At 44.7% G+C, this 16,124-nt stretch overlaps 1 long non-coding RNA gene across 1 annotated transcript; it reads left to right on the top strand.

Moving 5' to 3' along the window:
• Positions 1-4,788: 4,788 nt before the first annotated feature.
• Positions 4,789-14,266, top strand: LOC103788832 (uncharacterized). Its single transcript, XR_004735798.3, has 5 exons — positions 4,789-5,675; positions 8,055-8,139; positions 8,810-8,882; positions 9,800-9,918; positions 13,460-14,266. It is a non-coding gene; the product is annotated as an uncharacterized LOC103788832 (long non-coding RNA).
• Positions 14,267-16,124: the final 1,858 nt, after the last annotated feature.

The following is a 16,124-nucleotide window of genomic DNA, read 5'->3' as shown; positions in this document are numbered from 1 at the left end:
TTCGGGGAGGCTGAAAGTGCAAAGAGGGACTCTAAGCAGTGATGGCTGGTGGCTGCCCCCTCAACCGCCGTTGGTCCAGCTTGGTGGTCTGCCGGTGTGGTGTAGAAGGGCCTAGAGTCTGGGATCTGTCTGGAATGCGTCCTGGAAATTGCTTTTTGCCTTTAGAGACTAGACAAAGATATCTGTCCCTGGGACTTCACTCTCCCTGCCCGTTCTTCCCGGAAAGGTCAGGCCACTTCAAGGAGTGAATGAACTAAGACAAAGATGGACCCAGACTGCAGAGATCTGGGTGAGTTTACTTTTTTAGAAACCAAACGCTGAAGGAGTGGGGAGAAGCACCGAGTCTCCTGGGAACCAGTTGCGCGCTGAACTCCGCGTCCCGTAGTGGATGTTTAAGTTCAAAGCATGGGAAAAGACTGGGGAAATCGGGTATTTTGTCTTTTTTAGGTGTTTGGAAACGCTGCTGCCCACCCCTCTGGGGATTCGGGGCTTGATACTGGGTTCCTAACTTAAAAACTAAAACTCTAAGAAATGCAGAAAATGTGCCATAGGTCCCCGCCCCAGACTGTCGAACACTTTTTACTGAGACCCTGCAGGAGAAGAGGGAAAAGGAAAGCGACGTTGTCACTTGCTAAGGCAAGGAGTTTTTAAAAATCGTAAGGAAAAAAAAAACAGTGCAGCCCATGATGTTAAACAAGGAAAAGAGCCCTTTTCTTCCCCTCCGGGTGAATGTTTTCTTGAAGATTATTGTCTTTCCTGCGGAGAAAGGACCCTCCGATGTCATCCAGCAAAACTCTTTGGAATGTGTTCTCAAAATCGAAGGGTGCTTCCCACCCTTGGTCTGGGAGTCTCACCCCTAGAGTCACGCTCACGCGTGGTTTTCCTTAATTTGCGTACTTTTCCCACTGCTTTTGATATGCTGCGGGGTGGGAGGTGGGGCAGCCTCGAGGTTTGTCGGCTTTCTGCTGCTGTTAAGAGATTTGCGCGCTTGCCTCTGCTGTTTCCAAAGGAGTCGGTGGCTGGAGGTGCAAGGGAAACGTTGTCAACAGACACCAAAGCCGAAACCCGCGGATTAGCATATTGTCCTCAAAACAATTAGACGTGTTTGAGGTGTTGTTTGGAGCCTATTCATCCGAGCCCCTTTGTCAAAGGGGGATTTTCATTATTAAAAAAAAAAAAAAGTTAGCAGTTGTCCATCTGGCTAAGCTGAATAGCAAAGTGATCCATGTTGTATATGCTTTTCTCATTAAGAGCTCTTTTGAGACCGATGTTAGAATTAAATGGTATAACACAATTAACATACACAGGCGCTGAATAGGAGAGGACGCCTATAAATAATAGATAGATAAATAAATGAGCGATCAGGCGAAGGTAAACAAAGGCGGTCTGAGGGAGGTGTAGGGGGAGGCCGGGCTGGCTGAGCCACGCTTACTTAGCATTACAAAACCCTCTTACAAATCGAGACAATTAGGAAGTGACTTGCCTCTGGTGGCCGTCAGGTCTGGGGGCCCTGGGCGCTTAGGGAAGGCCCCTCCTCCCTCCCCTAGGAAGCCCAGGAGGCCTAGGATAGAGGCGCCAGGGTTTCCCTGTCTGATATAACCCCAACTGACAGTCCTGTCAGCGGCTCTAATAGCCCTCATAGCTCAGAGTCCCTTAACATCCTCTAAGATGAAGCTTACAGGGGTCTGAGTATCTCCCCGCAGATCCCAGCGCGAGAGCGCCCTGGGCGCGCAGAGCACCCCAACTAGAGAAAGAACCTGGCGCCCACGACCCCACTAGGGCGTTCAGCCATCCCCAAATCGGGATTAGGCTTGAAAGAGGCACCTGGCGAGTGCAAGGGGCAAAGGCTTCGGGCGGCGACTGAAGCTGGAAAACTAAAATCAAGGTTCCAGGTTTCGCTTGGTCTTAGATGGGGAACTCTAGGAAACTAGGGTGCGCTATATCAGAGAGGTGCTCAGGTGGCTGCGGCCTCACTCAGAGGTGACTGAGACCTCTTTCCCGCCAACAAAGAGCTGGGGACCCAATTCGAGTCCTGGCACCTGAAGTCAAATACTTGGCTCTGGCGTTTCTGGCCATCACACTTCGTTTCTTTCCTTCGCAGACTGGCCTTCTCCAGCCATCTGCCCTCCTTAAACCTGGTCCCAGCCACTTCCACCCCCCATCCCCGAAAGGGCCTGCCTCAGCTTTGCCTCCGTCGCCCCGAGGGCCACCCGGAGTCCTCGGAGGTGCGCGGCCGAGACTCGCCCTTACAAACAGCTGAAATCCTTCTCGTCATGCTCCTGACAGGGGCCGATTACCGACTTTGAAGTCAGGCGCAGACAAAAAGAAATCCCCTGGGGGGTTTGGGGGGGGAGCAGTCCCTGTCAAACCTGTTTGCTCACAACTGTCTCTTTCTTTCAAGAAAATCATTAAAGCAAACCTGTAGGGAGAGGAGAGCCCCGCCCGCCCGGAGTCGAGAAGAGCCGGTTCTCCGGAGCGCGCGTTGCGCAGCAAAGAGCAGCTAAGAGTTGCCCTGGACACACTCCTGGCATCCGCAGAACCGAACTCCGGTGCTGCGCGGGGTGCCCGTGGCCCTGCAGGAGGAGGTTCTGCCGATCTCTCTGCGTTAGGCACGGGTCCGGAAGCCAGGGAGCCCCAGACTTCTCTGGCTTAGCAACCTGGGCCACCCTTGAGCAGGGTTGGCAGGGAGGGCCGGGACCTCTGGCCTGCGGTGCCCACTGCTTCCCCGGACCCCTCTCCGCACCAAAAGTGACCCCCATACATGCCGCATTCAGCGCTGGGTGTTCCCTAGGACAGCAGAGACCTGAACAGCAAGCTGCTGGGGAGGCTACCATCGGTGCCGGCAGGAGCAAAGTTGTTTGGGTTTTAGCTATGTTTTCTTTCTTAAACCTTGGTTACCATCTGGCTCAGGGGTACGGTAGCCACATCTTCTGAGCGTTGCGAAATTCTTGGTCCCCTTCCGCCTCTGGCCTCCTCATTCCGAGAACTCAGTCAGCCTTTTATGCACTTTCCCAGTTTTGGATCCAACTCCAAAAATCTTTGATTCCCTTCCAGTTTCTGAATTTTTCTATTTAAGTATTAATTTCCTCAGACCCACTGACTTTAAAGAAGGAAAAGGCCAGCTACTTTGACAAAATCACACTGAGACCCTCGTAACGTTTGCATTTTGGAACTGGAGCGAGCTAACTTGTAGGAATCTCTGGTGAGCCAAAGCGGGATGCAGTGTACCATTTAGGAAGTGTGTCCTGCCGGGTCAGCTTCTCTGGAGAGATCCGAGACTGTCAGGGCCAGGAAAACTCAGCGAGCTGTGGTGCCAGCACTCTTATTTCCTTCATCTCCTCTCCAGCTCAGGCCTTGTTACCATTGTTCAAGTGGACAATGAATTTCAAACCATTTGAATTTGAATATCACCTAATTCACAAGATTTATGTAAAGAACTCTCATCTCTTTATTTGCTGAGTGGATTGTGTGTGAGTGTGAGAGGAAGAGGCACAGAGTCAGAAGGGGCCCGTTAGATTTGGGTGCAGGAGAGCTCAGACCCGTGCTTCCCGCCTCCACTGTGGGGCGTCGTGTCCTGGCCTCTGGCCCTTCCCTGCCTTCAAGGCTCTAGAGGACCCAGCAGTGGGAGAGCTACTTGGGCTGGTTTCTTTCCCGGCTCTGCAGGAATGGGCACTGGTCTGGAACAAGAAGCGCAGGCGCTGGGCCGCAGCAGAATAATTAAGAAAATAATGAAGTTGAAGGCGGATGGGGGCGCTAGAAATCCTGGGGCGTCTACTTAAAACCAGAGACTCGGAGTCGTCCCTGCGGAACCCCGGCTCTATGCGTGCCCAGGTCCCGGGGCTTGGGCGTTGCCGGCTCCTGCACTAGAAAGGAGCCTGAAGTCTGGAAAGCGGGGGTCTTACTACTACCTTCCTAGCCCAGACCCTGGCCCTCGGTCTAGCAGAGTCGTCATCCAGGAGCTTCTGCCCAGCCTCTGGGGTCCGGGTGGGGAAAGTGTTCTCTTCGGAAACCAGAAGAGCCGCGGGTCGGGACGTCCCTTGGCTGTCTCCCATGATTCTGCATCCTTTTCGCTCGAATCCCTGCACTGGGCATCCTCCCAGACCCCCCAAAAGCCCAAGCATTGGGTCTGGGTTGCGGAAGAGAGCGGGTGCCCAGGGCGGACAGAGGCTGAAAGGAGGCCGAAAGTTTCCTCTTTGCTGCAAAGTAGAGAAGTTACTCTACTCTGGCGGGCAGTGGCCATTTCCAAACTTTTCCACTCAGGTCCATAAGAGAAGCAATTCATACAAGATCCGTGCTTTCGGGGCAAGGGTGGAAAGAAACTTCAGAAAACCTCTGCCAGATGCCCAGGCCGCACTTGGCCCCCGAAAAGGGAGGAGACAAAAGACCCTACTGCCGCCCTCAGGATGACCCGCCGCACTGTTCGGGGTTCCCTCTACCTCCCGGCCTGTGTCGCCGCTGCTCCCAGTAGGAGAGCTCAGGCTCTCCTGGGTGCTTCAGGGCCGGGCTGCACCTCTGGGCCCCGTAGAGGCTCTGGAGGCGCTAGCGCAGCGGTGGTAATTGAGGGAGGTGGGTGAGAGGTGTGGCTGTCGAGGCAAATGCGGAGCACTTGCCCAGCCCTCGAAGGGCCGAGAGCCCGGAGTCCCGAGGGCCGCTTAAGCAGCTCCCGGCTTCCAGCAGCCCTGCCGCGTCCCTGCGGGGCTTCTGGACGCCCCGCCCGGGGACCTAGGGAGGAGGGAGAGAGGAGGGAGGGAATGGGCAGCCTGGGCACACGCCACCGGTCCCCTTACGCCCGGCACCCCCCGTGGCGCGGCGAGTCAATGGGATTTGCACACTCGAGGTGTAACAGCATTACTGCATTAATTACCATTTCCATTTCACGTCCAGATTGTTTACTTATCTGCGGGAAACATATGTCGGGAGAAGTTCACATTCCGGATTCTGCTCCGCTGCCCAAGGTGCAATTCCGGGGAGGCGGCAAGGGGGGAGGGGAGAGCTTCAGATTTTTTATTACACCCTCTAGCCTTATCTGCCGCTGTAAATTATGAGGATCCTCCATTGAGCGGCATATGGAGATTATATACTTTTTTGAATATCGCTTCCCAAAGCCTGCAGATTTTCACTTTGAAATGAAACAATCCTCCGCTGCGTCCCCCGGGACAGGCGTCTCCTGCGTTCCCCCGCGCAGCCTGGGGGACCCTTCTCGCAGAGCAGGCGCGCACCCACTTCCCCAATGCCGCGGCTAGTGCCCAGTGGAGACCTCTTTCATAGGGTCTAGTATACTCTTCCGGGGAATACCCATCCATAGGCAGTGTTTGAAAACTAAGGCAGCTCCCGTGCTCTGTTTTCCTGCGCCTCACCCTTGGACTTTTGCGCCGTTTGCAGCTCTTTTTCATTTCGAATACCCGCATAGACAAGAGCCCACTTCTGCCCGCTTCCTACGCTGGGCGGCTCTAAACCTGACGTGAGGGCTGAGGTGTTCACACCTGCCCACAGCAGCCTGCCTCGCCTTCCAGCGCCTCAAAGCTTCCTAAGCACATTGGTCTTGGGACAGCCGATTTAGGCTTCTTTGTTTGAGGGACCATGGAAGTGGCGGGGAATGTGCCCCCGCTTGAGATCGCTTATTGTGAGCCCTGAACGGAAATCCTGCACGGAAGGCAACCGCCTCCCCACTAGCGGTAAGCAGGACCCACCCGAGTAGCGCGGACCGAATCCCAGCTCTCTTATCTCTCGGAGACTCCTTTCAGGCTGAGATCAGAGAGGGAGGAAAAAAGAAGAGAGAATCATTGTTCTTCTTTCCTTTTAATTTAATATACCAAGCTACCCGATCAGGTCATTTATATGCTTAATTTAGTGATAAAAGTCAATAAGCAGAATCACAGGGTTCGTCCCTCTATTTCTTTTGGCCACATTTTTCTACAGTAATTGGGAGAATAGTAAAATATATACACCTCCTTTCCCCATTCAATGCTTTGTCTGCAATGCAATTATAATAAGTGTACTTTATGTAATTTGTTTGCTTTTTAAAAGGATGCAAGAGAAAATATGCCTTTTAAGAGATTATTTTTTTTCATCTTGTCTGGGTTCAGTTTGCAGAATTACACATACTCTGTGTGTAGATATCCACCCTCAAAGCCAAACTCAGAAATTTCCTTGAAATGCCTGTTTTTATGATTCAGAAACACCTTGTGGGAAACCTATTGTGATATTATACCAGGAACAATTAAATGGACCAAATCAATGCAATTACGGATGAGAAAAAAAATAAGATGGAAAATTGGGGGAAATAAACAGATTCTTTCCCATTAAGTATTGTTTTTAGATTTCTAATTTTTTCAAGGCCTCTAAGAAAATTGTGAGGTGTCACTTCTCTCTTCTGTGTCTATCTGTAATTGAATCTAGGTCACTATTCTAAAGCAAGAAAAGTCTGCTTCCCACTTTCCTACATCAGGCTGAAATTTGGGGGAGGGACAAGGGTCTTGCAATTTCATTTAAAATGTAATGGTGGATGAACTGATAAGCAAATAGGAAAAAAAGAGTCTGCTTAAAAGAAAAAAAGGCATGGTTTTAATATGCTACAGATGGGGGAAAAATGATTTACATGAGAGTTTATTTCCTCTTTGCTGATATGAAAGAATTACAGATACAAAACCCACTGATCTATAGAATAAAAAAAGAAAAGAAATGTTATTTTCCTGTAAAGGTGTCAGTTCATTTATATTCATTTAACCATCCATCCATCAATTCACTTTCTCACTCCTTGCACATTCTCTCTGGCTCTGTTAAACCTTCCCCTACCAATTCACTTTGCTAGAATATGTAATGAAGTTTTCTTTTCAAAAATAATGTGAGATTGAGATAAAGTAGGTAAAGAGAGGTTTTGTTGTTGTTGTTAAATAATTACCTCCGGATAATTCAGCATTATAATTTATGATTTTAGAATTTTATGATTTTACGATTTTAAAATTTAAAAGTTTGCCCACATTCACATCTTATTACTGCTGCAGTTCAAGTACATACAACATGCCAGTGGTTAAGATATGCAGAGGACATGCAATTATTTTTTCATAAGATATGTATGCAATGCAAAGAAATTTATTAGTTACAAACCTTCCTGTAACATAAAAAAAATGTAGCAGAAGATAAGTCAGATGTTGGGTCAATAATTTATTGTTTTATTAAAATACCTGTTGTCATAAGTATGAACTAGGATTTCCTGCTTGCTCAAGGGTATGAGCAACATCAAATCTTTTTTGTTTAAAGTGTCCAGATCCAAATAAATGTATAGTAAAATTTGCATACATTGAGAAAGAAATGAGGGGTTCGGTCATTTGAGGAGCTACCAAATGCTGGAGAATATTACGTAAGAATAGGTTTTAATTTTTCTGAAATAAAAATTGATGACCAGTATGACAGATACTTCCTCCATATTCTCCCAAGTAAAGGGGTAATGTAATGTCACCCCCTGCCTCAGTGACACTCAAATGAATGATTGGAGACCTATAGACATAAGCAAGGACAAGACCAATAACCAGCATCTGATGCTGGTTATCATAAGTAAGAAAAACAATCCCTTATGTAAGACAGGAATGCGTTCCCACAGGATGAAACTTCTATAGACTGAAGACCATTTCCTCCATCCTTTTTCTTTCTGTCTTAATCTCTTCCTCTTGTCTAGTTTTCCTTTTTTTTTAACCTGTAAATATTATTGATGAATCAGAAATTTTCTTTCTAGGTCTTTGTAAATGATCAGCTTAATTTTTTGTCTCCTGTTTCTTACTTGTCTCACTTTCTCTCACTGTGGTAATGCATTTTCTTACCTACCTAATTTTTAATCAACCAAACTGAGTATGAGGCACAAGGATTAACAGTTTGGGCAGAAGCTAAAATGTCTCATGTATGTTTTGCCTCAAACTCTATAGACTTATTTGTAGCAAGTGCTTATGATATAAATCAGCTGGATGAGAGAACAGCTTTAAGACATTTTGGAATTGTTTGTTACCATTGTCTTTTACTTTCTGGGCTCTTGAATGTTTATGATCATTATACCTACTCAGAAGCCTTCATTTGCTGAGTTATCATTGAGAACTAAACTGAGAAGAAAAGAACTGAAGACCTGAAGATATTCCATCTACAGAAAAGGTGAGCTGAACTTTTCTCTGTCTGAATATACTTTTGGTTTAAATGAAACATTTACGTATTTGTATAAATTGGTTATACTCAGAGCTAATGTGAACACAAACTTGGTATAAATACAGATGACACTTTCTCCTTGGTGGTAACAAGTCTACCTCTCTTGGCGGTAATAAGACTGGCTCAGACCAGTCTTGTTACCACATGCTTGGTGACATTCAAAGTGTATCACACAACTACAGCAGCATCCATGGCCAACCTATTTGGTAGGAAGGATTGAAGTCAGATGGGAGGTCAATTTGCTGTCTAAACAAACAAACTTAGCTCCTTTGCAGATAATTGAAGATGCTGCAACATTGCCTGAAAACATTTGATAATAAACAGGTGAAATGACTGATAATGAAGATGGGTTTGGATTTCTTATATTAGAAGGACAAATTTCATAGAAAATATGAATCCAAGTCTAATGACTAGTGTGTCTCTGCAACAGCCCCATCCTTCTGTAGGTGGCCTCCAGAAGAGCTTTCTTGGCAGATCAATAGCTTCTGCCTTTGGAGGGGCATCCTCTTGGCCTCCCACCCATGTCCGCTCTTAGAGGACATTCCAGAAGGACATTGTCTTCTTGTCTTCCAATATTTTTTATGAAAACAGAAATTAGGTTATCTTCCCTATGCTCTAGATGAACATCTGAAACCATCAAACCCTTGAGAGAAAGCCCTCGCCCTTTTATGAGACAACCTGGAAGAAAACAGGTAAATTTCATTTGTGATGAACTGTTTCGAGAAAGAAAATTGCCATTATAATTTCATTCTTCTTCACTGGGGAGGGGTCAAGAGTGGAATAAATTCAGAAAGAAAAAAAGTTCTTTGGATTGAGGCCAAAAAGGATATTCACTGTATTTTGGTCATCCCATGAGTTTCAAGTAGAAGTCAAATGTATTCCTTTAGTTAGTAAGGGGGAAACCAGTTAAAAAGACCTTTATTAGTGAATATCCTTGCCAACCCATTTTGGTGGAAATTCCTTAGTTTCCTGAACAACAAATAATTTCCTACTACCCAGAAGAATACAGACCCTCTGTGCTAAGATTCCACATCTTTGTCAATAAAGCAGGATAGGAAAAGGATGATGAAGGTATCAGCATGCTACTGCCAATTAATCATAAAAATTTTAATAATTGGCCTTTAGTCCGCTACTGATTGTATCAAGTTCATTCATATATTCTTTCCCTTGATAAGAAAGGGCAGCATCAAAAGCTCTGACTTCTCTTACTAGGAGAAGTCTGTGATACTTAAAGACAAAAAACCTGGAGTGCGATCAGGCCAGCCTGGAACTCTGCTGGAACCTGATAGACATATTGCCTGGCACAAAGGCTGAGCACCAAGCCTTAGACCATTCATTTAATGAAGTCCTGGCTTAGATGCAAAAAAGGAAGTCAGGAAACTTGTATTTTACTTCCAGAGACATGGACTATGCCCAGATTGGTGTAAAATAATTCATTGAATACAACCAAGTAAGATTTTGATTTCTCTGCAATCAGCGACTAAAAGAAAATCCAACATAGTTAACAGTGTTTAAGTATCATCTCAGCTAATGAATTAAATGAGATTGCTTTTTCTTTCACTAAAATGTATTTTAGGAATATGTTTTAATTTATTGTATCTCTTTCCAGGACTCTGAAGATTTGTCTCCATATTCTCTGGAAAGATGTACTCTGCGGTAAGAGGGAGCCACATGGTTTATTAGATGGTTGTTAAGTGAGCATTCTGTGTAAAGAAGCTTGTGCCTTAGGTATTTTATCTTGTTAAATTCTCCCCAAAGCGTTATTAGGTAGATACTGCTATTATGCCAGTTTCAGATATGAGGAAAGTGAGGCTCAGAGACATTAAGTGACTCACCCAAGAGCACCTCACATGAAGCTGCTATACCCAAACTCTCTATCTTCCCACTACTGTGTATAAAATCAAAGGCTTACTGAAGGTGAGTAAAGGAGGAAACAAAGAACTCATGGCATTCACAGCTGAAGAAGAGTCCAAGGAAGCAGGGTAAGGAGGTGGAGCTGAAACACCTTCCCTGTCTGAGTTTAATGCAGAATATTCAGAATCAGAACCAATCAACATCTCCTGTCACTGAACCCTCTACTAGTTGGGCCCACACTACTTCAGCTTTACCATCCCAAGTCTCACTGGCTGCTTCTAAGTCTTGCAGACACAGCCAGGGACCAGGACACCACCAGGATGATCCCAAATCATCACAGATGAAGGCACATTTACAGACACAGATTTCCTGCAAAGCCTACCAGATCAGCCCCCAGCCCCTTCCAGACCCATTTCATGATGCTCATTCCAGAGCAGCCTTCTTTACCACACAGCTTAGCAACTGAAAGTAATATGTTGGGGAGAGAAAGAAAAAATATTCCCAACAGTCCTATGTCTCATTCTCCTGCCCTTAATTGGGTTTAGTAAAGCTGTTACCCTGATCATCCCCTTGAATTTCTAAACTAGATTCTTCAAATCTGCCCAACTTCTATGTTTTTGCTTTGAGATAGGAACAATGTTTCTGACTTGCTCAACCTGCTTTGAGCTCTTGGGTATCAACCGTGGAATACCAAGTGGCTTTCGCATTTCCCTGCCAATGATAGTTTGTATTCGATGCATCTTTCTGGAAGATCAAAGCTTGCCATAAATAAAAAGTTACTGATCACAATATTTATGTTTAAGGCAATATTGGGACATTCCAAAGCCTCTCAGTTGTTTTGGGCTCAACTTCCATAGAGCTGCTCTGAAACATGCTTGTTTAATCCTTCTTCTAGATTTGAAATCCCACCATCAGTTGGAATACAGATGATCCCTAACAAGTCACATGAAAAAATGAATTGCGGAGCTGAAAAAATGAACCATGGAGCCAGAAGAGTGAGTCCTTGGAGAATTAAGGGCCAGAGACCTGTGAGCAAGATTTGATAATTTTATAAAAATTAAAAGATGATCTGAAATGTTATTGATCTACTAAAACTTTTACTTGTGAACTGCAATTGATGACAGGATCACTTGTGCCAATTATAATTTTATACCAAAGGACTGAAGAGCATTGGATGAGTGCGTTGGGCAGGTTTCTCACAAATGCTGACAGAAAGCCCTGAGGAAGGATGAGAAGACAAAGTAAAGGGGGTACCAAGTAGAAAAATGGAAGAGATGGCTAAGAGCTGGTCCTGGACTCTGTCCTTTGATAAGAGACTGAAGGTTCCTTATGATCATCTTCCAAATTTCACCTTCACAATTTTAGTCACATTCATCTATAATATTATTTACTTTTAGACTTTTCTTTAAGTTGACTTACTTTTTCACTTTAGCCTTATCCTAAGCAATAATGTATATAAGTCATAAGTTTGTTGTAATAGATTTGTTATAATACTAATCAAAATTAAATTTATTCTGCTGTAACAAGATAATTTCTCAAGTTACTTTGGAAAACATCAATTTAAAGTGCTCAGTTTACCACTTGAGAAAAATGAGAGATCAGAGGAGTAAAGCCATTTTTCCAAGGTTACACAGCCTGACTGACAACTGGAAAGCCTGGTCTAGCACCTAAGTCCTTTAGATATTGGCCCACTACTCTTTCCATCATCTTTCTTAGAAGCTTTAAAAAAAAAAAAAAAAAAAAAAAAAAACCTATCAGGCAATTAGCACTATCTCTTGGGGGAAGAGGGCGTGAAGATTCCCAGGTTCTCTCATAAAGTTTAAACACTTTCTTGATGCCAAATCTTATCTTGGTTACTCAGACTGTCTTCAGTTTAATTATATTTCATCAAACCTTAAACATTTCCATGGGAGGAGCTCTAAGGGAAGAAGGACCTGAATGGGTTTTGAGAGCCAGGGGCTGTCTGTCCTTTAAGGTCACCTGGACAAGAGAAAGCAGGAAGGGAAGGGAAAGGCCACTAACCATAAGCAGTCCAATCGTGGGGAAGTCACTAGTGTCAATGAATGTAGTCTCCTCAGTCAGGCAGAGTCCAGGTGCTGCACACAGCCCCAGCTGCCTACCTTCCTTTGGATATTCGTTTTAACTGGGAGCATGTTGTGGCCTCAAAGAACTGAATTCTTGATCTGTGGTCTTTCAAAGTCTATGGTTGCTTCCAACATATTTTCACGGATTTGTCACTCACAGCACAGATTCCAAAGAAGCCTTCAGTGAAAAAGAAGGAAAGAGGAAGGGAGAGAGGGAGGGTGGGAGGGGCCAATGGAAGAGTTTAGCCCCACAAAAGCAAAAACCACCCAAGAAATCAAGTATTCTGTTGCAGACTGGTGCTGATTTTGTTTATTTGTTTATTACAAGGTACTCTAAACCTCCTGGGGTATTCCACAGCTTTAATGACTATGTGTAACGCCCCCCAGCGAACACTGCTTTTCTGTTCAGTCAACTCAGGCTCACAGCAGTCCTCACAACTACCTGGTCGCAGTTGTTATTTTACAGAGGATGCTGGAGCTTTGGGAAGTTAAGTTGCTTGCCTACAGTCACAAAGCCAACATGAAGAGGACCTGAAACTCAGATCTTTTTCCCTCCCAGTCTGGGTTTCTTGCTATCACCCCAACACACTTCTAAACCTGTATCTCTTGCTTCTCTGTCATTCTTTCCTCAAGTCAACATACATTTCTCCAGAGTCCTGATGTCCTTCATCAGTCTTACCTTGGCACAATAAGTAATTGATTAGGACTTCTGGTTTGGATTTGTTTTGTCTTTCTCATTCTTATGAGGCTGCAGATTCGCATTTTGGCTAATCGCTTGGGTATTAAAAGTCAGACCCTCTGGGCCTAAATCCTAATCTACTCCTTGCTAGCTATGCCAACATGAGCAAGTTGCTTAACCTCTCTGTGTCTCACTTACCTCATCTGCAAAATGGAAATGGAAATAGTCTTCTTAGGTAATTACAGCCCTGAAGGCCTCACAGGATCATTTTGAGGATTAAAGGACATAATGGTTATAAAGTACTAGTACCATGCCACACAATTAATGTTAGATATAATTTTGAGTGTTTTCTTTATTTTTTCACACCTTTAAAAGATCTTTTGAATTCAGGATTCCTTTCCCCATATATTTGTATGGTGAATGAGAGTATCAGCTTAGGGTCTACTCTGTCCATCTCTTGAAAATGACATTATACTTTTTATTTTAAAAAATGATGCAAAGAGAATCCCTAGTCTTTCCCCGCCCTCCCTGTGGCTATAGTTCTCCCATCATTTTAAAAGGTTATTTCTTTTCTTCGTAGCACAATGTGGTGGGATGAAGGGAACATGGTTTAGAAATTTTTTAATTGACATATCTTATTTGTTTCCTCCAGTTACACTGAAAAGAAGAAAATCTCTCCAGTTTCAGAAACATTGGCCTTTTGGATAGTCAGGAGTTGGAAATGGAAAGGGGATTTTAATGAGTTTCTCAGCAATGAGGCCAGAGAAAACGTTATCCACCTCCCCCTGTTCCCGAATTCAGCAGCTCCCTGACTCCTGTTTTCATCACAGTCCTGTTAGATAATTACAGCCCTGAAGGCCTCCTATTCCTTCTTCTGTGCTCCCTGTACCTTCTTTCCCAGAGCCAGGACCACTTGGAATTCTCAGCCTCTGTAAGTTGCCCACCCTGGGAGCCTAACTCCTCCCATCCGTCATCTCTTTCTTCTTCCCCTTCACCTGCTGTAGTGTCCCCTGCTCTCCTTTCCTTGGCTTCTTACCCTTCCTTTCCCTCTACACCTTTTCCCTGGGTCCATAGTCAGGATGTGCTAGTTGCATTCAGGCCTTTTTTGGCACTAAGAATTCAAGGGGACAAAGCCAGTCCCTGGAGACTAGTGTCGTCCCTTTAGTGATGCTAATGAATGTAATCCCTGATCTGAAATGACCTGCACCTTATTTGGCTCCATCCAGTTTTCTGCCACTTACTGCCCGTATAACCATAGGCTATGTACCATACCTCTCTCGGGATTTGTTTCCTCCTCAGTTAAAAGGACGATTAAAATGGCAATTGCAACACCTTGCCACAGATGTTAGATTAAATGAGATAACATGCAGGGTGCCCAGCCTTCCTGGCACATAGCAAATGCCCAAAACATGTCACAAGTGTCATGTATTATTATTAAATTGTATCTACATGGTAGAAACTAATGGAGTGGACTACTTTATTAATTTAGACTTCTCTCTCCTTTCCTACGATATTTAAGCGGGAAAACCCTGTATAGTTTTAAAAATCAGCTGTCTAGTCATTGTTTATATAATCTAGATTCACTTGATAATCTCTCCAGTTTTTATACATACCCAATGACATGCAGATAATAAACTAAGGGAGAGGGTTTGGTCCACACCTTCAGGGTCAGCAACAGAATTTTAACCCAGATGGAATGGGGAAAGAGCTTATAAGAAATAACTAAATTTTAAAGCTGTGGTCTGTACATACCTAGTCTTTTTTTTTCCTTTCTTTCTTTTTTGAGACAGAGTCAATCTTGTTGCCCAGGCTGGAGTGAAGTGGCACGATCTTGGCTCACTACAACCTCTGCCTCCTGGGTTCAATCAATTCTCCTGCTTAAGCCTCCCAAAGTGCTGGAATTCCAGGCATGAGCCACTGCACCCAGCCTCCCAGAGTCTTATTTTATTTTATATATATTTTTTGAGACAAGGCCTTGCTCTGTCACCCAGGCTAGAGTACAGTGATGCAATCACAGCTCACTGCAACCTTGACCTCCTGGGCTAAAGCTATCCTCCCACCTCAGCCTCTCCAGTAGCTGGGATTACAGACATATGCCACCATATCCAGCTAATATTTTTTGTATTTTTGTAAAGATGGGGGTCTCACTATGTTACCCAGGCTGGTCTTGAACTCCTAGGCTCAAGCAATCCTCATGCCTCAGCCTCCCAACATTCTGGCATTACAGGCATGCGCTACCATGTCTGGCCTACCTGGGGTTTTAGAAGCTTAGAGCTTAGAGAAACACTTGAGAGATTTGAGGTCACCCTCACATTTCCAGATTAAAAAAAAAAAATCAAGGGCCAGGAACAGCAAAGTGCCATGGTTAAGGTCACACAGGGGATGTCGGCAGAGAAGAATCATTTGGGGCCTACCTTTACGTGGGCTATATTTCCCTATGCTGCCAAAATAATGAATGAGAAAAGGAAACATTTAGTCCATTGTTCTGGGCCTTATTTTATACTGAATGCTTTCGTTTTTGTGCCTGTACACATGGGAAGCCTCTGGTGGAATGGTCTGTGGGCACTGTGATGGAAAAGCAGCACTCTTAATGCTGGTGGCTCAGAGTAGTGACTGCCTGTGTGTTGACTGCCTACACTATGTGGGGGCTTCGTGTTCATCTTCTCATTCCATCTTTGCTGCAACTCTTCAGGGTAATGTGATTCTACCTTGAGGATCCAGGAGACTAACTACCTGGCCCACTGTCCTTACGGACCCACATGCATATTGAGATCTGTGTGTCTGCAGAGAACATGTGCTTTTTCCTGTGTCTTGCTGCTTAATTCATGCTCAGAACCAACTTCCTGAGAAAGTGACAAGGAGAGAAGCAGAGTGTGAGAGGACAAGACCCAGAAGAGAGGGTAGAGACATTTGGAAGAATCATTTAGAGAAGACTTCCTGGGAGAGGTAGGTTTGTAAAGAGTTGAGGGTAAGTTTGTATGGAGGGCATGGGAAAACAGAAGTCTAGTTTACAAATGAGTTTTTTAATTGCCTCGTATTCAGTTTTTGTATCAAATGTTTGAAAAGGCTCGCCATCTTTATTTAAAAATATAAAACAAGGCAAGACTGGCTTTTTCACTCAGCAGAATTTCTTTCATTTATGTGACATTCTTGAAAAGATAAAAGCATAGTGATAAGAAACAGATCACTGGTTGCTGGGGATTGAGAACTAGGGAAAGGTGTGGCCAACAAATGGGTTGCACCAGGAAACTTTTGAGGCGTGAACTGTTATGCATCCCGATTGTAATAATGGTTGCATGAATCTACCCACATATTAA

Source organism: Callithrix jacchus, chromosome 17 (assembly GCF_049354715.1).
Source record: "Callithrix jacchus isolate 240 chromosome 17, calJac240_pri, whole genome shotgun sequence".
NCBI classification, from domain to species: Eukaryota; Metazoa; Chordata; class Mammalia; order Primates; family Cebidae; genus Callithrix; species Callithrix jacchus.
The sequence above is the reverse complement of the archived record's forward strand: the minus strand, read 5'-3'. Positions and strand labels throughout refer to the sequence as shown.